Source organism: Etheostoma spectabile, chromosome 4 (assembly GCF_008692095.1).
Source record: "Etheostoma spectabile isolate EspeVRDwgs_2016 chromosome 4, UIUC_Espe_1.0, whole genome shotgun sequence".
NCBI classification, from domain to species: domain Eukaryota; kingdom Metazoa; phylum Chordata; class Actinopteri; order Perciformes; family Percidae; genus Etheostoma; species Etheostoma spectabile.
This window is the reverse complement of record NC_045736.1, coordinates 37,051,064-37,074,468: the sequence shown is the minus strand read 5'-3', so window position 1 is coordinate 37,074,468 and position 23,405 is coordinate 37,051,064. Positions and strand designations below refer to the sequence as shown.

At 40.3% G+C, this 23,405-nt stretch overlaps 1 protein-coding gene across 2 annotated transcripts in view; it reads left to right on the top strand.

Annotated features, from left to right (window-relative positions):
• LOC116688643 (fer-1-like protein 4) overlaps positions 1-23,405 on the top strand; it is a 56,449-nt gene that overhangs the window by 5,261 nt on the left and 27,783 nt on the right. For both annotated transcript variants that reach the window (XM_032514809.1, XM_032514808.1), the window contains exons 2-4: positions 1,532-1,581; positions 1,839-1,987; positions 2,395-2,708. The gene's annotated coding sequence lies outside the window, so the exon portion shown is untranslated. The remainder of the gene's footprint in view (positions 1-1,531; positions 1,582-1,838; positions 1,988-2,394; positions 2,709-23,405) is intronic.

Here is a 23,405-nt window from a genome sequence, read left to right as displayed (position 1 = left end):
CATATCAAAACATTACACTGTGGACCTCCCACTGCCCCCCCAAAAAAGTTTCAGGCTCAGGATTTTTTTTTCACTTTAAGCCCGCATATCAAACAGTTCTTAAGTCAGAGGGTCGTTATACTTTTCCTCCATTGCCTCCTTCAGGCCCTGGGCAGTTGACTCTCCCGTGTGATCTTGCAGGAGAAAAGATTTTGCAAGCATTGACTCTGCATTGCAAAATCCTCATCGATGTAATGAACTGTCAAACTAGTGTACGGATCCATTGTCCTGATTGACCACAGATCCGTTGTAGTGCTTTATGTTGGCAAGATCACTCTCTATTTTCTGTACATGGCAGGTAGCGCTACCTTGGAAAAATAATTGCACAAGGGGATCTCGTATCGTTTATCCAGAGTTTTGACTAGGAATTTGAATCCTTTGTTTGTCACCGTGTTTATTGGGCACGTCTTTGGCCAAATGAAATGTAACTGCATATGTCATTTCACCGTGTCTTTGGGAAGCGGTGCGGTACGGTGATGCGCTAAACAGGCTCGCTTCAATGGATGCCTGAACCTGAGTTGATGTTGTAGGATGATTAGTCTTTGCAACGCTTTTCTTGGCCCTCAAACTTCATTGTGGGTTTTAAATGGTTAAAGAGGTTTGTTGTGTTGCTTTGTGGCGCCAACACAACTTTACAGCACTCTCTGCATATGACCTGTTCTTGTTTTGTCACTTGCCTTGAATCCAAAATGCTTCCAAACAATGCATGACGATCCTATTCTCAGGACAAGCCCCTACGTTAGACATTTTTTTGTTTCCCAGATTAAGATAGTTATAGCGTTATGACCGACTGCTATCTGTTGTGGAATTTTCCTCAAGTTTCTCTGTCCTCTGTGAGTCTCTACATCTAGAAACTAAGCTGCATGGTGCAGGGAACAACTCTGATTGGCTCATGGAGGCACGTGATTAGACGGTGGCTATATAAAAACCCCAAAGACTTTTGATACGGATCGTTCTATGAACGGAATGACACATTTTAAATATTGCGTGATCACGTAAATTTAATCGTGGGAGCCAAAATCGTGATTGTGACCATCTGATACCAGTATCGGATACTGGTATCTTTATCGGGAATTACTGGAGTTTATGCACCGATCCAATACCACGTAATAAAGAAGTAGTTCATTTATGCTGTTTTCCCGATATAACTGACTGCCAAACTGGATAATAAAAGAAAGTTCTGGGGCGTTCATTGTTTGTGTTTGTTCATGTTTCACAAAGAGTTTAACCTGAGCCAGATCAACAACAAACCACATCACATCACATCCATCCATACAGGGATAGAAGCATACAGTTGTTAAAACATAATAAAATATATGACCCACTGGTATCGGATCAGTACTTGGTATCGGCCGATACGCATGTTCAAGTATTGAAATCGGTATTGGTAAGCAAAAAATGGTATGGGACCATCTCTAGTTGTAATTATGTTTTCAGTTTTCACGTTGCTAAGGTGGCAATCATGATTTATATTTTTCCCCAAATCGTGCAGGCTTAATCTACATGGGTGAATATCCAGAAAACCTTGTGCAGCAATATGTGGTATGTGTTTTGTGTTCTCTTTTTGATCTCCTGATTAATCTCTTGGGCTAAAATGATTCATTGATAAATAGAAAATGTATTGATTTATAATCAATTTTGATAATAATCATTTAAAATGTTCTGTTTCATAGCATTAAACAATCAATACTTAAGAAATCTTAGACGTGACTTTAGACTGGCTAGTTGTGTTGTAGGTATGTGTATTTTCAATGTATTTTCTTTATATACTGTATGTCATTATTTAAAATTCATCAAAGGCAGGGCATAGATGAAGACGCCATCAATGAGGCCATTGAAGACACCACTGTTGGGATTTATGTTCTTAAAGAACATGCTTCAAGTGATGAACCGGAGGACATCGGAATGGTCATTGAAGGCATCACGGTGTTGATAATGCAGCACAGAGGTGGGTAGAGTAGCTAAAAATTGCAGTACTGTTACTTCAGAATAATGTGACTCAAGTCAAAGTAAAAAGTAGTCATCCAAATAATAACTTGAGTAAGAGTAAAAAAAGTACTTGGTGAAAAAAAGTACTCAAGTACTGAGTAACTGTTTGGTAATGTGTGATTTTTTTTTTAACACAAGCATTCAATTAGACAAACATACAAAATAATCCATCTTTAGGCAAATTATAGTTGATCCAATCAAAATAAATTTAAATGTATTAATTACAAAAAAACTTAAATAAAGAGACTTCATCAAATTTGAAACATTTGTGTGTGTGTATATATACACACACAAATGTTTCAAATTTGATGTATGTTAATTAATGTATTAATTTAATTTTAAATATATGTGTGTGTCTTGGGACAGAAGGATGGATTCAAACGCACGGCTCATAGGGAAGGTATTTATTGAGGAAAAGGGAGTGGGAGTAGGGAGATTTACGCCGGGAGTGGGAGTAGGGAGATGGACGCCGGGAGCAAGCGGGCGGCAACCCGGGGGAATCTGGAACGGGACGTGGGGAGCGGCTCCGGGAGGGACCGGGAGCAAGGGCCGAGGAGGAGGCGAGGGCACAAGGAGCTGAGGCACGAGGAATGGAGCAGGATGGTGATGAGGGGGAGACACGGGCACGGAGAGCGGAGGCGGTGGCGACGCTGAAGCACGACGAATGGAGCAGGATAAGGGTGAGGAGGAGACGCCATGAGAGGAGGACTGGGGGGGTCTGAAGCCAGCTGGCCAGAGATGAACTGAAAAGGAAAACACAGGTAGAGTGAGTAACAACACACACAGAGACACGAAGACTAGCACTGGATTTCTTGAGACGTTCACCCATGTAGTTGAGCTGACAATCAAGTGAAGAGTGGGTGAAGAGCCGGGGTAGATAAACAGGAGTAGATGATGATGGCAGGCAGGTATGGACGGCGGGAGCGGGTGAGGGCTGGCAGGTGTGCATGATGATGATGATGATGATCATAGTTGACGGGGTGTGTGATCAGCTGGCTTCAGACAGGAGAGGGAAAACCAAAACACAACCAAGACAGACAAGGCAAGACGACAAGGCAAAACCAAAACAAGGCAGACAGGGCAAAACAAGACGTGAAGTAGGGAAAAAAATAACTAAGAGGACAGACTCACGGCCAGCCGGACCCCCACCATGACATATATAGGAAATGTTCAAAACATATGTAACCTAAAAGACAAAATTTTGCCTATCCACAACAACAAAAAAATACTTCTACATGTTTCCTCAAGTTAGATGAGTTTTTGAATGCTGAAATGTCCGTTAAGACACAGCTGCATAATGTAGCTGCTGTTTCGCACTTTTACTAAAAGGTAAACATGCTTTCAATTTGAGGCCAGGGTTGTTCCTCCTCGTCTGTGTCACATCACATCGCATACCCTTCATCATACATAGAGATTGGAATGATTTGATTTCAGTTAACTTAATAGCTGGTTGGATTTGCATTGACAGATAATCTTATGGAAAGTTCCCCATGCCTATATCTAGGTATGGTGAAGGGTATGTGATGATGTGGGGGGGCTATTTTAATTACAAAGGCCAAGAGAACTTTATCAGGATGCATAGTATCCTGATCCATGAAATAAATGGCCTTTATGGGAATTTAACATAGGGGTGTGCATATTTATGCCCCCTGAAATTTTAAGGAAGAACATTTAGTTATTTACATCATTCATTAATAAAGAAAATTGGTGTCTGTAAAAGGTTGGACTTTGCAATTTTTTTAAATTAAGGCATTAAAGCTGCAGTAGGGAGTTCTGAGAAAAGGTGAAACAAAAAAACATTTTGGCTTACTAAATGTAGGTATCGAAACAATATTGCTTATACTGAGGGTGAAGGAGTTAGCAAGTAAAGTTAGTCTTCACCTGCTACAACATTCCTGCCGTGCCACAAGCTAACAAGCTAACTGTTAGACTTAGCAACAAGCTACAGAGTAAACTGAGATTTGCGCTATCACCAGTGTACTGAAAGTGTACTGTAACCATTGATATCTTAGTTGTGTAGTTCTTAAAAAATGAAACAAATCAAGCAGGGATACTTACATGTCTATCAGGGTATGGGCCGCCAACAACAACAGCTCTCCAGAGTCCTCTGTCCTGGGCCATTTTCTCTAACTGGTTCCAGGTGTAGCCCATCTTGGTGGTGTCAGCCTCAAGGTCGCGTCGCCAGGTGTTTCTTGGCCGACCTCTCTCCCGCTTGCCTTGTGGGTTCCACCGCAACGCCTGCCTAGTGATGCTGGTTGGAGGGTTTTGCGTAGGGTATGCCCTATCCAGCCCCATCTCCTCTTCCTGATTTCTTCTTCGGCAGGGAGTGGCCGTCCTTTCCCGGAGGTTGGATATACTGATGGTGTCAGGCCATCGGATCTGGAGAATTCTTCTGAGGCAGGTGTTGATGAAGGTCTGGACTTTTGATGGTAGTATTTATCCTCCATGTCTCTGCCCCATACAGTAAGACTGACTTTACGTTGAGTTGATATTCGGATCTTCTTGGTGGTCACTGACAGCTCTCTGGAGGTCCAGATGTTCTTGAGCTGGGCGAAGGCCGCTCTTCCTTTACCAATCCTTGCCTTGACGTCTGCGTCTGTACCGTCCTGCTGGTCAATGATGCTTCCCAAGTATGTGAAGGACTGCGCTTCTTCCAGGGGGCTCCCATTCAGGGTGATGGGTTCTGTGCTTGCGGAGTTGGTCTTTAGGATCTTGGTCTTGTCCCTGTGGATGATTAGGCCGATTTGCTGCGATAAGGTTGCCACTACATTTGTCTTATACATTTGTCCCCTGGTAGGGGTGACGGGCAGTAAGTAAGTAAGTAATACTTACATGTCAAGCAGAAATGTGGCTAACGCTAGCTCTGAATCCGTGTTGAATCCTTTCAGGAGGCGTAGCTCCCTCCACCTCTGAAAAGCCGCTTCGATGTTGACCCTTGTTTTATTTCGGGCTCGGTTTAATTCTTTTCTTTTTAGCTCGCTTTTCGTCATCGGTCTTCTTCTGTTTGCCCGTCTTTGTTTTCGGAGCAGTGTCACTCGAGAAATTGGCAGTTTTCCTGAAAAGTTGTTCTCTCTCCGCGATTAGCAAGCCAGTGCACTAGCAATCTTGAGCTTGAACGGTGTTACACGCTGTGCGGGGGAGGGGTATGAGCAGCGCGTACACAAGAGTGATTGACACTGCAGACAGTCCTCCTGCTCTGATTGGCTGTTTCTGACCGGGAGCGGTGTGTTTCTGCAAGTGGCAGCAGGAGCGAGAGGAGCCACAGGAGCTTGGTTTTTTCACAGATTATCTTTCCATATTCTACTGTCAGGCACTAGTGGCAGTTTTAACAAATATGTAAATACATTTTTACAAAAGTTACCTACTGAAGCTTTAAAGATCATTTCCAAAAGATGTTTTTTTTCTTCTCTTTTTTAATCAACTTTAGCATGGGTGTGTAAACTTTCTGTAGCCACTGTACATCATTTGGACTAGTTTTGTTTGTTTGAATTAACTGGACAGGATTTGCATGGAAATAACCTTTTGCAACAAAAAGAAAAAACAGGCTCCATCTAGACTGACAGGCCCCTCTGGTACTGCTGTACCAGATGGACCGCTTTTCACCTTGGAAAAGAGTTTTGAAACATTTTTCTCTTTATTCTCAGTATTTTCTTTTTTACTGGTTGATATTTAAAAAAAAAAGAAGAAAAAAAGGGTACCCTTGGATTTTCAACCTGGACCCTATTTTCCTATGTTCTTGTTACTGATGGAAAAAACAATTTTTGACATTGGTCAAGTATAAAGCAAGATTGTTGCGCTGGGCATCTGCCAAACCAGCTTCAACGTAAATTACAGGACAATTGCGCACCTTCAATTTACGTCAAAGTGCTGTTTTTGCTGCTGACAGTCTAAGATATAATTTAACAATTGTTGTTCAACATTACAGAGATAGACCTTTTGTTAAACAGTAAGATCTTTTTGTTTAACATGAAACAGCACTTAAATCCCCACCACCAAACCCACCAGACTAAAAACACGGTTTAGGATCTTACTCTTTAAACAAAAGGCCTATCTCTGTAGTGATCCGCATGATGGGGATACTTACAAATAATCTGAGTGTGCAGCGGCAAAACATTACTTTAGTGGACACTAACTGACGATGCACAGTTGTCCTATATAACATTGCAGCCTAGTTCACAGCGATCTTGCCAATGCTGGACCAATTTTCAAAGATTCAACACAAACATAGGAAAATGGGTCCAGGTTGAAAAAAACATGAAGTTACCCTTTAAGCTTTGGAGTAATCTTAGTAACAAAGCACAGCTCTTATTTTGATTGATTCACTTTGTGACATGTTTGATTTAGACTATTTTAGGGAATTAGTTTTTTTTATGAGCACTGTTTGTGATACAGTTCACAGTATTTGTATGGCATGTGAAAAGAGTACTATAATTGTCTTTGCCATGTCCACTGAAGATAGTTTTAAGTATATAAATGTATTGCTGTTCAAAGTCCACTAGTGAGATATGACTTGATAACCGTAAAGATGGTTAGTGCAAGTTTTTTTTTAAATTATTACAACCATTGAGTATGCAATGGAGCAATTTGAAACATTGTGGTTGCATGTTGTGTGGTTAATCCACTGCGTTGATGCACAGGTTAAGATTTTTGATCCCTTTCGTGAAATCTGTTTATGGCAACTGCACAAGTCATTCGTTTTGGTAAATTGGTGCGTTCCAAGTGGTAATACTCAATATTTACATATGTCAACAACTCCAGGAGAGTAGAACGGCCGCTGCAGCAGGTCAAAGTTCAAGAGCCCACTGTGCTTAGTTATCTATGCAACCTAACTCTTGAACTTCAGCTCTCCTGGCTCAACGTTGGTGTCCGGGTTCGCCTGTTGACATTACTAAGGACATAACAACGGCAAATCATTTTTTTATGAAAAAAATATATTTTGGAAAATTGGATTGTATGAGTTCAACAATCCTAGTGTGAACTTCACGGAAAACAGGAAAAACAGAGGTATGGATTACACAACTTTTATGCCTTTTTGTCACATCTACAGCAGTCGGATTCACTGTGTTCCCTTGAAGGATAGCATCACTGAGTGTTTGTTTTTCTCTCTATTGACAGCACTCCAAATATCCACCAACAGCTAGTGTTGAAATTGACCAGAATTCCTTTACGCACCACGCACACACGCACACACCTCCTCTCTCTCTCTCTCTCTCTCTCTCTCGTCTCTCTCTCTCTCAGGTACCTCCCATCACACTGTTAAACACCAGCACAAAGAGAGAAGACAGAAGAGGGACACAATGGAACAGTTAAGTCATATCATGTCCATCAGTGGAATCTGAGAAGATCTGCAACCTTCCGGGGCGATCTAATAGAAGGGAACTCGTGCTTCGAGGTCAGTAACACACACTCACCTGTTTGTACTACATGAGAAATCGCGCGGTCGGTTTTACTGGTTTGTTTTCGGCCACTTTGAAAGTAACTAATTACATTTTCTCAATTACTTTGCATACTGAGTATTTCCATTTTATGCTGTTTACACTCCATACCAATTCAGAGGCAACTTTGTACTTTACTCCACTACATTTATTTGACAACCTTTAGTTACTTTGGATTTAGATTATTCATACCAGATATAATCAACAATAATATGATTATTTTATTTCTTGATTTAACCTTTTTTAACCAGGAAGTCCCTTGAGATTGAAATCTCTTTCCCGAGGGAGACCGGCCAAGACTCAAACCAGTTACAATTTAAAAGAAATACAGCATAGTCAATCACACATAGAGGAAAGGAACAGGTCACATGTAACAGTTGCAGGACATGTGTGACGTAGCAAAAAGTGAAAGACATTATTAGTACCTAAACTTGTTCTTGAATCAATATGTGCTTTCCTGATCCAACAACTGCTGAATAGCCACACAGAGTCATGTGTTCTTGTTGGTATTTACTGCTGATGTTTGAGTGAATGTATGAATGAAAAGGAAAACATTACGGTGCCTTCACACATGACCGGAAGTTATTATTTCCTATGGAGATTCGCAGACCGCAGCAAGTGGGTCCAAACCGATGCAAATGAGTGCTGCGAACAAATCTGGTCATCTGGATGCTTAAAACAATTGAACTTGCACGACCTATCTAATCCGAGTGAAGATAGCGTTGCTATGTAAACAAATCTGAATTCTTTTATAAAATAAGGATTTAATTATTTACGATTTCATAATGTTGTTATGTAATCAATTCATTTTGGATATGAGAAAAGTCTTCTGTGCAGAAACAATGCATAGCTACCCTCTATGGCTAAGTTGTTCAGCAACAGACATTATTTATTTATTTTTTTTATCTTTGACATTATACCGCTTAATCGCATTTAGCCGACCTAACAACATCCTGGGCAACTTTTCTCCGCGGTCAAAAGGATGGCTTGTGCATTTTTTTTCTACTCACTTCTGACCGCTTTCAACAGTGTAGTACAATGTCCACTGGGGGCCAATGCGTATTACTGAGCTGATTTCAGGTGGCAGTGTGAAGGCGGCTTTTAGTGTCCCTCCTCTGCAGCTCAGCAAGGGACACAAAGAGGGAATCCTCTAGTGAAAAGACTTCACTTTAGAATTACTTGATTTGACTAACTCAGACTGCTGAAACCTCATTATAACTTCAGATAAGCTAGATATTGTTTCCATTGGAGATATCTACCCAATCACTTCACTGAACACGTTATAAAGGAGTGCCTTAATGTGTAGATTGAATCAAATCCCGACACTTTCATGTAGGGCAGGACCAAACTTCAGCAGCACTGGCGATGGCAACAAAAGAAAAACTCACAAGCAAAGGGCACCTGGCTATTGTTTTAGGGCTGACTTAAAAAAAAAAGTGTTTTACTTAAGACTGCAAACGTGTGGCGTTTTATCGCGCTCACTGAGGCAGGCTGGGTTAAAGTACATAGCTCTATCATCTATATCTTGTTGGTTTATTTATTTCCCACATATGAACAAGTAAGGAACATACAGTATTATAAGGACATTCAGATGATGGTAAGAATGAACGCACCTTCAGATATAAGCAATTAACTGAGTTATTACTGTACAAGCACGTAAATGACTGTACTAAGAGAGAAATAAACTATTACTTTGAAAGTATAATAGTTATAGTTTTAAGAAAGCACATATCTCATAAAATCATTGAAAAAGGAGTTTAATACTTCTTTAAATTTCTCAATATCTGTTATTTACAAGATTTACACTTGTAATACTTCTCCCATAGGATTTTAAATTGTGTTAATTTGTTTTTTTCATTGTATTTCCATTTTAATAATACATTTTCATATAATAAGTTTAGCAGTGTGGGAGGTAGGGGATTTCAAGTGTTTTTTAAATACAGTGATTAAAAAAAAAAGAATAATCCTCTCTGCAGATACTCACTGTATCATGTATATCTGAATTAAAAAGAATAGATGTATGATTTCAAGTATTACCATTTGTGAAGGTTCTGTTATATACTACTTGTACCTGAGTATGTCCATTGTATGCTACTTTATCTTCTACTTTCAACACATTAGTTACTGGTAACTTTGCAGATTCAGATTATTATGCAAAACCAAAATCACCTATCATAATACTATATGTTACGATGATACTCAGCAATAAAGTTGTTAACTCCACTTACCGGCTGCAATTTTAAAGTGATTAACACATTCATTTTATAATTAATAATATTTAATGAACATTTTCTGGTACAGGATATAGATCCCCATACCAGACTCTCCAACTACAACACAAGCAAACATACCACAATTCATGTTCCATATAACAATCATTTACACAAACATTTCACAAATAATCCAAGATTCGCTTTAAAATAATACAAAATACCTTTGTGACTAGAATTATCCAGTCTATTTTCAAAAGGGAACTGAGGGAGCCTGCACTACACTCTGGAAGCCCCTTCCTGTCAAGCATTAATAATTTGATATATATTATTCTGAATAAGAGTACTTTTATTTTCGGCACAAGATCTGAGTTTCACCAGCCAGTTAAACAGTTTTCAGCACTGTTGCTATGGTAACCGTCTATCTGTCTTCCAGGTTTCACCCATAAAACCAGAGTCCTGCTGTGAGAACTTGGCCATCTTCAATGAGGTCAGTAAACCAACGCCTCTGACTGATCTGAGACGGGTGGACAGCACCAATCAGAAACCAGAACGATGAGGTCATCACATTGAATAAATGGATAGATCATAATAGCAGAATGGTCGAGTGGCAGCCATTTTATGTGAACCATTGCCATGGCATTGTGAACATCTGTATAAAACTATGGCGAGAGGTTTTGCAGTAACAGCTGTAACTGAGCCCCACTGATGTGTTATCACCATGACAATTAACAACTATCCTATTTTTTTTACTATCAAATGAACACAGCAAATGGTTCATGGCCTTTCTATCCATTTTACTCCTATGTCATCATCATCACCAGTCAGTTCCCTCAGTGCATTAGGTGCTGCTGTCATAGGACTGTACTGAAGTGAGTGGAAGTCAGTGTAAGTTTACAGATGGGTCCGTTCAGGTAGAAGCGCTGATGAGCCGCTGAGATTTTAGAAAACAGACTGTGTGTGTGTGTGTGTGTGTGTGCGCGCGTGCGTGCGTGCGTGCCTGACTTAAGTTACCTTTACACATCTGGCTTAAGAAACACACCTCCGTACAGTATAGATACAAGGCTATCTTCTCTTCCCTGTTTTCCTGTTTCCTTTTCCTGTGTTTGGTCCATAGGAGTTGCCAGAGCAGGCCTACCTCCACCCCTTTGACGTTGTTCGTGGTGGAGCATGCGGTATTTGGTCGGCTTGCTCTATGTCGACCCACGTGGTCCAGAGCTCATGAACTACACCCCGCAAGTTAGGGGGGAGGAAGAGGAGGAAGACGATGAGCCAAAACCAAAATGTAAGAGCTATGGAAGAAGTGATGAGGTAGTATTCCCAGTAGCAGTGTCACTAGATAGTTTGATTTTTGAATGTTTGAGACATTTCTGTAACATCCTACTAGGTTCTAGGTACTAGTTGTCTCCAGAACATTGTAATTGATCATTTGCCAAGCCCTATCCCCTTTAATTACTTTTGCTATGCCTATCAAGCTTTCCATTGTCACATGGCACCTTATGCATTTTATAATAACATTGGCAGATTTACATTAAATTCTCATTAATTTTTGAAGCAGCTTCTCTTTCCAGCTGGTGACTATTGATGTTGTTTACTGAAATGAAAATAAATCTGTCAGTGACAGCACTGACATACCCTGTAGCTAGCTAGCTACTAGTAGTAATGTTACTAACTGATTGTTTTAACCTGCAGGATACTATAAAATTTTCACCGCATCCTGAATAATAAGGCAAAAAACTGAAGCTAAAGCAACAACAACAACAATAACATACAACAACATAACCTGAGAAGCCCTGAATGTGACTGTCTCTGTTTCATATGTGGGTTTTCATAGTTTCATATTCTTTATGGACATAATTTCTCTGTGTGTCTCTCCAGTGAGGCGAATATGAAAAGATCAACCCTCTGGTGTCACTGGAACGTATCGGACTCAGCGGCCTGTCAATTAAACAGTCCAGATTCCCTTTAACCCATCAACCTGGTTATGTATGTATATTAATTTCTCCTCTCCACACATTAGTTCAGACAATTCCAACCAGATTAACCGATAAGCATTTAATAATGTTTGATGTTTTTGACCCGTTCAGGATCCCTTGAGAAACTGAGAAATAAGGGAGGGGCTAGAGAGCAGCCACCAGAGTTGGAGGAGTTGGATTGGTGGCTAAATACGTACGCTTCACTAGAGGAATGGAGACGGGTAGCACTGCTTTATTTGTCCTTAAAAACGTCAACAAAGAACACACCATCGATGTGGATATTTAGATTGTATCTTATTATGACCATGATTTAAGAAAATGACATACTGGTAAGAACCCTTGTTTCAGACCTTTCCAATAGTACGTGAAACAAGACAAGACAGAATAAGACGGCTACTGCAGCAGAATTAAGAAAAGGACACTCGAGAAAGTTCAGACAGACATTTAAAATTGGATTTCTTTTTGGTGATTATGTGGACAGATTCTAACTGTTTTAAATGAATCAGTTCTTTACACACCATGTCTGATGAGTTGACTATCTCCAGGCTGCTGAGGAGGAGAGCAATGAAGGAGAAACAAGCAGAGATGGTATAGTTTAAACTCCACTTTGTCATCGTCATAATAATATTTGGGTATTTTGTATTTTGCCAATTTTTGCCTTATTATTAGAGCAACAACATCACACATGAGTCAGAGCTGGTGTTCACTTGACACCACAAGATGCTACTATGATTGTGTTGATGTGACAGGAAAACTTCAAATTCTTTCTAGAAATCAAAAGTCTTGTCGGTTTTATAGGAGTTCAGCTCTCGGAGATCATTACACTCTTCTCATGTCAGAGTGAGAGCAGATTTTTTAAATCAGTGTTAAAAGGACAATTCTGGCACAAATGAACCTATGGATATAACATATGTGTACAGAGTCATTATTCTCTGGTATGTTTTTCATGCTAATTGATGTGTCTCATCCTTTCATGTTTATGCTTTTGCTAGAGAAGCCGTGTAAAGAAGCTGTGTGAGAGGGGAAAGGGAGGGGGGGCTGAACACTGTGTTGAAACTAAAATTTGCTAGATAGTGAAATTCACAAAGCTTTTGGTAAAAAAAGAGAGTGCTGCTCTGCCAAATGTTTTCATCAATGAAACGTTGACAAAGCGGTGATTTCATTGTGATTAAAGGATGGTGCACTCCAGGCCGCTAGGCAGTTGCTCAGTCTAAGCTCCTATAGTGGTCTTTGCTCCAGTCTGGCATCGGACACCCCGCGATGCAATCCAGCTCTGCGGCTTGGCGCACTATTTCGGATTCACTTGAAGGGGTCTTGCCCAGGGGGTAATTCTATGTAGAACCCCACTGCATGATGCACCAGCTGTAAACGTGAATGCTACTGTCTTTAAATCTATCTTTTTAATAAACTGTTTGTACACTTACAAATTCCTACATTGCTTCGTTTTACATGTGGGATCCTCATTATGCTTCAGAGGAGTTGTGGTGCTATTTGAGCCTTTTTACTGGTATAGAAATAGTGGTCTTTTTACTTTACCCTCTGCGCCCACGACTAGCATTATAAGCTAATCAGCGTTTTCGCTAGCTTTTTTCAAGCTAAGACACTTTGTTAGCATGAAAACATATACTACAGAACGGTCGACTCGTACACTTATGTTATTATTCCGGTTAACGTGACGTACGTTGAGTTACTACAACGTAAAGAGACTACAGTGTGCAGACATGAGGTGTGATGGTTTAGAATCAATGTCTGAGTCTGGTTTTGCTGAGTTTGTCAGTATTGTCTGAAACCCGCCCCATTGTGATATAAATAGTGTGGTGGCCTGACCAGAATCTGGCTGGCTGGAAATCTGTTTTACCGGGAGGTGGCACCGACGTATCTGTCAGAGCAAATAAACATGCAGTCCCAGATTGGTCTGGTTCCCTTGGATCAGGAGGCTCCAAAATCATGGTAGCAGCTGTCGCCATGGTCCCGCTACACGTTCTGCGATGCCATGTTCACTGCTACACTCTGCGGTGCCCAGCTACGTCCTACTGTGTCTTGTAATGCCGCACAGTGCCCTGCTATGCCCTGACTACACAAAGAACTGCTACAACTACTATTTTTTTCTATTTTTGTTATTTCCACTACCCCCAACCGGCCCGTCAGACACCGCCTACCAGAGCCTGGTCTGTCCCAGGTTTCTGCTAAAAGGAAGTTTTTCCTCGCCCACTGTCGCACTGTTGCTTGCTCTGAGGAGACTACTAGAACTGCTGGGTCCTTGTAAATTCTGGAGTGTGGTCTAGACCTACTCTATCTGTAAGTGTCTTGAGATAACTCTTGTTATGATTGAACTATAAATAAATTGAATTGAATTGATTGTTCCCAGCTATATAATTGAACTCTCAGGCAACAATCTGTTGATATTAGCCACAACTCTTCTGGAAATGCTTTCCACCAGATTTTTTATCAATAAAACACATGAAGAAACAACACAAAATTGAGGAATAGGATAAACATACTACAAATGTAAAATACCTGGAAAACTATTTTAACAGAGTTTGTTTGTTAGCATTGAGTGTTGTTTTCTTTATTGTTCAGATGATGGGTTTCTGACATGGCAAACATCGAAGAGGAAGAGGACGAGGAGGAATTGTGGTGGTTGAGATTAAGCCTCCCAGACCAAGAACATTGCCACACTAAAGTCATTAAACACAAAACAGAGACAGGAACAGCAAGAGACTTGTTGGACCAAATTACCTACATTACCGCGAATAATCCTCACCATGTCCTGCACGCTGTATGCTCTACCTAGGCGCCACCCATTGCCTAAACCTAAAACCTTTTCCTATGTATGATTGTAGTAAATCTGCGATGGTCTGGATTGCGTGATACTGGAATGTTAGACCATACATCATGCCAGTTGAGAGCGAGGCCTGGGCAATCGCGTGCCCGATCTCTCAATGGAAGGGGCAATTCACAAGCACCCACACACACACAAGATAATTCTGAAGGTATTTAGATGATTAACAGAAATGAAACAAAAGAGGAAAGAAGAAGAAAAAATGACTACACAAAGTGATGTTTATTGATTCTGACTGCTCTCAAATCTTGATTTTTCCCCTTATAATACTGGAGAGTTTTACCTGCTCAGGTATGTTAGCTTGATAAGCTGACTAGCTAAAGTTCAGACAATCTGCCAGCTGCGTTATGGGAAGCTTGCTTTGTCTGAAATTAGGACCCATTGTTGGAAAGATAGGCTACTATGGTTTGGTAAATCTCTTGTTATCATTTTCAACCATGTGTATTGCATGGCTAAGTGACGTTATTTAGGCATTGCTTGCTATGTAGGCTCAGTGTTTTATTCTGTTTTTTTGTCTATGCAGCTGGTAAAGGGATTGGAAGGAAAAACAGGAGACTGATGTCCACTTCAACTCTCTGACTGGGAAGGAAACTTCAACGGAGATTTGTGTTCCGCTTCGACTACCTTCCTACTGAGGTATAAATACTGTACATACTTCTGTTGGCACCTGGACCTGCTGATGATTATAGTGACCTTTGCTCTGGTCTCTCTAGGGAAACAAATGATTATTTTCTTTTTGAGTATACTTTCATTATTTTACGATTAAGCTTTTAATTATCTTAGAAATGTCCAAAGATTGTTCAGTATGTTTTCCAGAATCCAAGGGGATTGTTTCCAATGTGTTGTTGTAGGGTTAGGTTTACAGTCCACCACCCAAAATGTTTACTGTGTGATATAAAACAAAAACAGCAAGTCCCAACATTAAATAAGCTCAAAGCAAAGTATGATTGGAGTTTTTGATTGGTGAAAGAGTGATCCGTAACAAAATTGTCAAAATTAGTACCAATGACCCTTATGTCATTCGGTAATATATTACCAATTGTTTGAACACTGTGTCACCATCATATTAGTTTCCATTGTACATAACAATTTAATATTAAATAAAAAATGTGCACCCTTTTAGGTGGTGGTGTTTAATTGTGGCTGTAATGAACACTCAGCCACTAGAGGACACTACAGTCAGTCGTTGTTAATAATAATCTGCTCTCTCATGCTGTAGAAAGAGTTGTACAGAAGAAGGAGTCCTTCTTCTCTCTGGAGAGTCAGAGTTTCGACAGCCGGCTGTTCTGACGCTGCAGGTCTGGGACTATGACCGCATCGCTGCCAATGACTTTCCTGGGTAAGACCACTAACACATTTTCTGTGTTTGTTTTCACCTTGCGAGGCCATTTTGAGCAGCGCTGTTTGGGAACACAATTAATTTCATGTAACCGATAATAAAGTTGTATAGTATGTGTGTATTTACACATGTGTCATCCTGGCAAGTAGCAGGATCCACCACAGAGTGCTTTGCCAAATTTGTACGTAGTATGCGTCGACAGATTTGTCCATGGAATAGTCACACATGGTGCAAGATCAGCCATGAAACTTTACAGTTGTGTACCTGTGATCAAAATGAAGGCCCAGTACGAAGATAGTGGGGTCTGAGCAGGATGCCAAAGTAGGGGGATAAGAAATAGGAAAGGGGCCGTTGGCCCCCCAATTTACGTCTCTGGCCCAATTGGTATCTCGGCTAGTGTTATCCAATCGTAAGATGGTCTCTAACACCGCTGATGGGAGGCAAGTATTTATTTTTAATATCCCCTGTTTATTTAAGTGTTTATACATATTTACTATGAGGCCTCCTACATCTGCTCCTGTTTTAATTTTGCTGGTGTCCAGGTAATGTCTTGAAAATCAGTATATTGTAAATTTTTACTGCACTAATATTGCTGAAGTCACTACTCTCTGAAGTACTGTATTTCATTAACTAATATTTCCAGTATTTCTACTTTGCTGGGTTTCTTTATGGCTGTGAAGCTACAGCCAATCAAACTACCTGCTTTCAAAGTACAATGTGGCCCTGAGAGGTCACTCAAATTAGAAAACATGCAAATTAACACAGCAATGAAGACTTCTTCACACCGATTTGACAACACATGCACAGCTGTTTCTAATTTAGTACATCTGTTGTCAAATTGCTGAAGATTTGCAGGGCCACTGTAAATAGAGCTCAAAGAGTGTAATCATTCCTGTTCCTGATAGGCTCTTAATTATGGGCTAGATTTGATTTGCAACGTCTTATCTTGGAGTCCATCTAAATCATTTCACCATTGTCACCGTCATAGATGCGCTGTCTTAGTTAAGTGCGGAGCTAGCGCTAGCAGCCAGCCCACTTCTAAATATACCTTTTGATTACCTCAACACTTTTTAACAGTCAACTAAACACGTGTGAGCTCCAGGTCCTGCAGCTGCAGACGACCGCCATCATGGGGCTAGGCCCGCATGGAAACATTACATAAAGCTTCTCTGCCACCTTGATCTGATCTGAGGGAGCGCACCGCCAGTGTTTCAGTTTGACGGTTAAAAAGTGTTTTAGATATTTAACAAGGTATTCCTTAGAAGGGGCTGGCTGCTATTTAGCTACGCTATCTTGGGCACTGTACTAGGCAGCGCATCTATGACGGTGACAATGGTGTAATGATTCAGATGACCTCAAGACAAGACGGTGCTCAACACGGCCAATTTTTTTGAGAGAAATTTTTTCACACTGGTACAATATATTATTTGACAGTTTAAAAAAGTATTTGGAGAGAGATTTTAAATAATTAAAAGATTTAAAATTTATATAAACTTTTTTTAGTCTCAATTATTTTTTTAGCTATTGGTAGAAAACTTTTTCCTTAAATATTTTTTGTCTCTCAGTCATTTATTTCATCCGCAGGTAATAAAGAAACAATCTAGCTCCATAATACTGCAACATCTCCATTGTTATATCTCTATATCATCCAGTGAGTATCAAGTACAAGTGATTGGATTTCGGCAGCATTGAAACCCTTTTTTTAATGTTTTTAGTACTTTTACGAACAAATTCTAATGATTCTAACTCTTCTTCATCATCTTTCTTTACTCTTCCTCCTTCAGGCTCCATGGAGTTACGGCTCACGACATGGTGCGAGCGGCAAAGTCATCGTAAGTGTACAATTGAGAGGCAAGGTCGGGCCAGCCACGATTTTCCCTTTTCTCGCACCAAGAATATAAGGGCTGGTGCCACTGACTCGCCCAAAAACAGCCGAGGACTTGAAGGGAGGAGAAGGAGGGGAAGAGGCCCAGAAGAAAGGAAGAAAAGAAGACAAGGGACAATAGAACAGGGAAATCCAATACACCGACAGCATGGCACACACTTTCCTGCTAATGGTAAAAAAAAAAAAAAATACAGAAATACCAATGCGATTGATAAGCAAGAGCAGTAGCTACAATTTGCAGTTGGATCTGACTTTTTTTACAGTCAGTTTACCATATCTAAAGTATTATTCCAGAGACAGGGATATTCTCAGACTGCAGAAACTACTCTCCCCCCTGTTGTTTCTGTTTTGTTGGGATATGGGAGGGGGAATTGAAGATGGACATACAATAGCTGGTTTCATTTTTGATTTATAGCGTTGATCTCTTGTATATTAAAAAATTTAGTTATAAAAAAAAGCTAACCAGCAGCTCGAAATATCCTAACCTCACCTTATCCTGGTCGGTTTTAATATGACAGTTTCCTAGCTTCAATGCAAGACCATCAACATAATCATGTACACTTCTTCTCCATACACAATGCTTTATTTCCAAAACGTTTTGGCAATCTTGGCCTCTATCAGGGTGGTGCTTGGGCTGTTTCCGGTTTTCCTCTAAATAACTTAAGTCACAATTCATGTGATTGATATAACATTAACAAAACGTTGCATGTCATATTTTCTAAGAATACTTTGTATAGTTTATACAGTCAGTTGAAGACGTTGAGGGGAGTGTATTACTATGCTAGCCAACCCATGTAAGAAGAGGACGTAAGTATGTGGGGGGGTGCTGCTATAACCCATTGTTTAAAGACATTAACAAAGAAATTATTGTATATGTTATATGAAGTATTTATTAACCATTAACAAACCAATAATATAATTGTTGTTGTTGCAACTTTATTATAAGCAATCCAAATTATGTATTGATGGTTTACAAACTATAAATTTAGTTTAATTAAAAATCAATTCACCATTTATTAATTCAGGAGAACTTGACAGACTCAGGCTCTGTCTGAGGGTGCCCGTTGGGGTGGTGATGAATGAAAAATAGTAGTATCATTTCATGTGGTAGCAGGGCACTGCAGGTTGTCAGCAGGACGTAGCAGTGTGTAGCAGGGCACTGCAGAGCGTAGCGTGCATGGTAAACCCGGAGCAGGACTACGGCGACAGCTGCCACTTATTATTTAGCCGCCACCGTAATCCAAGGAAAACTGCTGTGTAAAAAAAATAAGGTCTCCCGGGGAATAAGGTTGTAAAACATTTTCCGGACTGATGCACCAGATGGAAAGAGAGAGGAGAGTGGGTCTAGAGTGTGTCAAAACAAGGAAGTCCCCTAGTCTAAAACTATAACAGCATAATTAGGACTGGTGCAGGCAAACCTGAGCAGTTCTATAGTATTGGTAGTATAAATCTGACGACTATGAGAGCGAAGCAAGAGAGAGAGGGTGCTGTGTCTGTAGCATACACCCTCCCCCGCCGGCCTAGGCAAAACGCTGCAACTCCTCACTGCTTAAATATTAGTTTTATTAAGAGGAGAGTTTTAAATGAAATGTGCTGATGGTGTCTGCCTCCCGAACACAAGAAGTTAATTGAGTGTTTATATTCCCTAGAGGTATCATATAAGGAGAATAGAATTGGTCCAAGCACTGACGCCTTGTTAAACACACTGCTACTTTAGCGTTCCTGGAGGATTCATCGTTACACTTTACAAAATGAAAGCATCAGAGAAATAGACTTAAATCGCTAGTGATGATGGTTATTGTTATGTTTTACCGAAGGATCAGTGAGCAGTATTGGTGTTAAACAGACAAACTCAGAGCAGCAAGTGTGATTATCAGTTCTCCGCTCAGGTTTCCCGAAGTCGCGATTGCAACAATTCATGCAAATTCACCAAACACCGTGAATTTGATGCAACTCACAATTTTGACCAATCACCACCACTTTTCCACAATTTTGGACCAAATAAAGATTTCCCATACTTCAACCAATCCCAGCAGTCGCAGTACCACTTTGGATCAGTATGTGACTCTAGCCAGTCTTCAAGCAGGAGTGAGAACGGGTGACGTAAACACTACGTCACCAATTAATTTCCTTATTTCTGATATGAAGACGAGACATAGGTGACTCGAACATCTCACATTTACCAACAAAACTACAGGCAACGACCATGCAAAACATTTCGATCGTCCTGACAACCTGTATCATTTTTTCGATACTTATTATTTTTTATCTTAATCCCCAGCCATTTTCATATTATACCAACATTTGCAGCCTCCTGAGCCTTTTGTACTAAAACTCAGCAGCAGATAGTTTTCCTTTCCCAAAAAAAGTGTCCCTTTTTATCTCGAAGAACTATACAAAAAGAAAATCACAACAAGAATACAAAGACACTGCAACTTTTATCACAGTGTTTACTATGCTCCTGCAAATCGGCATTTTGGCCGTAACAATCTCAAAAAAGGCGGCGAAATCCTGGAGGACTGGATTATGACAGTTGTTTTGATGGAATTAATGCTGTTGAAATTACCATTTTACTGATCTTAGTTCAGGTAAGGGTTGTTTTATTTATTCAATAATGGTGTGGCTATTGAAAGAGTGTTTGTGTGTGTGTGTGTGTGTGTGTGTTTGTGGTGTGTGCGCGTGTGCGTGTGCGTGTGCGAGAAGGGAGGTGAAGGCGAGCTGCAGCTGGTGGTGTTACGAGCAGGCGGGGCCAACCCTGTGGGTCGCCCTGCAAGGAGCCAGAGCCTTTGGACAAACCAAATATACGCATACACACACACACACACAGCACACACACACCACACCCCAACCACACACAGAAACACACACACACACACGGAAGAAGTATCCGATTTTTTCAGTAATACCACAGTGCAGATACGCTATATAGTAAGGTCATGCATATAACTTCCTCCTGAAGTAACAGTACAAAAGCATTAGCATCAAAATATACCTAAGTAACAATAAAGTAAAGTACTACTTTTATATCCTCTCACTAATACATGTGAGAGTAACAAAGAAGGATTGGAGTAGTTAAAGTAGTAGAAAGCGGAATAACTCAAAACTGTATTGAGTACATGTTATTTGTCCCACTCCATAGGTGACCATCAACTCCTATTCTAGAACGTCTTTAATATGTCTTGTTGTGAAGTATTTAAATTCAAAGAACAAAAGGAAAGGGGTTTCATAAACTGTTGTTGACCACATCGTATAATGTGATCGTAGCTTTCTTATTTGACTATCCCCGATCTTTTTTCCTTTAAGGTCAGCGCCTGTCAAGACGATTTCTATTGGTTCAACAGGCAAATTCTTTTTCAAACTTCACCAAGCTTAACATCTACCGTATGTAAACGCTTTAGCGCTTCCCACTGAAAACGAACTGATTTTGTCATGATTTGTCAAGTTCCCTAATTTAATGCTGGTGGTATCCGACCTTGGCCGCCTTTAGACTCAGTGCCCAGTGTAAACAGACTGTTTACTGTCGCTCTGCCTCCCTGTAGTGTCTAAGACACTTACACCTGGTGTTCAACCCGTCTAAAGTCCTTCATCTTCATCATCGGAAGAAGTTCAGAAGACTCTCGCTCTGGTCATCCTCACGCATCCGCACGCTCTCCTCGAGCCGTCATCTCTACACGCTGCGGGAATCTCCTCCCTCATCATCAAAGGTAAAGAATACCTGGAGTCTTCAGTTCTTTTCTCTGGATGTACAGACTTCCTAGGTTTCGATCCGGAACCTGATCCACTTAACAACAAACTGAGTCATATTTGCTATTACGACAGATCAGTAGGTCGTTTCAGAAAGCAGGTTTAGTGAAACTCTAGCTCTGGTAAGCTTTAAAGGTGAGTCTTGTGTGAGATATCATTGAACTCAGCGAGAGTGCTCTTTTGTTGGTTGCTATGCTTTACACATGCTTGTTATGCCATAACCCTGACTGCAAGGAGGTGCAAACACTCCGTTCCAACGCTGCTTGCAGCTTAATTAGAGCACGCGCCGACGATGGCAAAGGCCCTATGTTGAATCTGAGGAATTCTTCTTTTTATTTTTTCTGAATTGGCTTTTGGTTGGCCGCCCCCCGTAGTCTTAAGCCACGGCTCTTTCTATACTGGTGACCGTTTAGCTAGAGTCTTATGGGTTAGGTACATGAACTAGAGAGACTGCCTTTTTTATTGTAAGAGGTTTCCCCACCCTTATGCTTTGGCAAGCCCCTGCCACAGCTAAGATACTGTAGACTTAGTTATTTGTGAGGTATCATTAAACTCCAGGGAGTTCCCTTTCTTTTTGTGGTGACTGATTTCCAGTGTGAGTGTCGCATTGTCGCAAGGAGCGGCGTCTGCCAGTAACTTATTTTTTAGAGTAAAATATTACTTCTAGTAGATTAACTTCTCCTAACAAGTGATGTGTATTTTAAGAATGTGTGGCTATATGTGCACGTCTTTCATATATCAAAATTTCAATCACAAAAATATATTTACTCTTTGTCAGCTTATTTTTACAAACTTCTAATCAGCTCTGCATTTTCGTTTTTTTGTACTTCGCAATCTCATCAGCTTTGGGCATTTGGAAAAATGTAATCTTTTTAATATGAACACTATATTTAAATATTTATCAGGTAAGAAGAGCAGAATGAGTTCATCTGTTCTGACTTTCAAGTAGAATACACTGTGTAATTTAAATCTGCAAATCACCACCTACATACACCAACTGGCACATGACACTACGGTGAAAGCTAACACCTCTGAGATTGATTCTGAACGCAACAAAAGTTATTATAATAGGAACTCCAATAACCAATTCAAAAGTACATAATACCTCTCTTTGGTCTGTAAACTGTCTGTAAATGTCTACTCAGTCTTTCAGACATTAGTGGACTGTCATCCTGTGTATTTGGCTGGTCTCTACTGTTTACGGCATTAAGGCGATAAGTATTGTAAAGCCCACTAGCGCCACTGGGTTTCATCTTCTTATTACTAAATCTAAAGTTCATTTTTGTTTTTTTCGCAAGCTTACTCTGTGTCTACTGCTTCTTTTGTTTATTTGCCCTTTCCAAGCATGCTCTTGCTTCATCTAGCCTTCTGCTCTCATTTTTTCCTGTCACTTTCAACCACACTCTTTCTGTTTTCACCAACTTAGTAGCATTTTTGGACACTTAAAGGTGGGCTGGTAGGACAGGAAACCGGGCACACTGTCCATCTCCACAACATCTGTGTTCAAAGCAATCTTGAGGAGAAGAAGTTCATTGTGGCAGACGCGGCATCACTGTGGACGGGGCTCTCGGTTTACTGGTCATTAGAGAACGTTTACCTTCGTTTCTGATTCAGCACACAAGTACAATGTGGGCCATTCAGCAGTGAGGTTATTGGGTGAAGTTTGAATGCTCATGAAATGTATTTAGTTGGAGATCCTTAAGTCAAGCTTTACCTATTTCTCATAGTTCACATTTACACGCTTCACATTTCTTTTTTCCTCTGCAAACTACACTTTCATTTACCTTGTCAACTTGCTTGTCTTTTGCAACATTGTTACTCATTTAATGGATAGGATATTACAAAATTATAGTTGTAACTTATATCTTAGTGTTTATAAGGATTTATCTTTACTTATCTGTACTCTTCTTCTTCTGGCTTCTTCATCGCTTATCGGCATCGGGTTC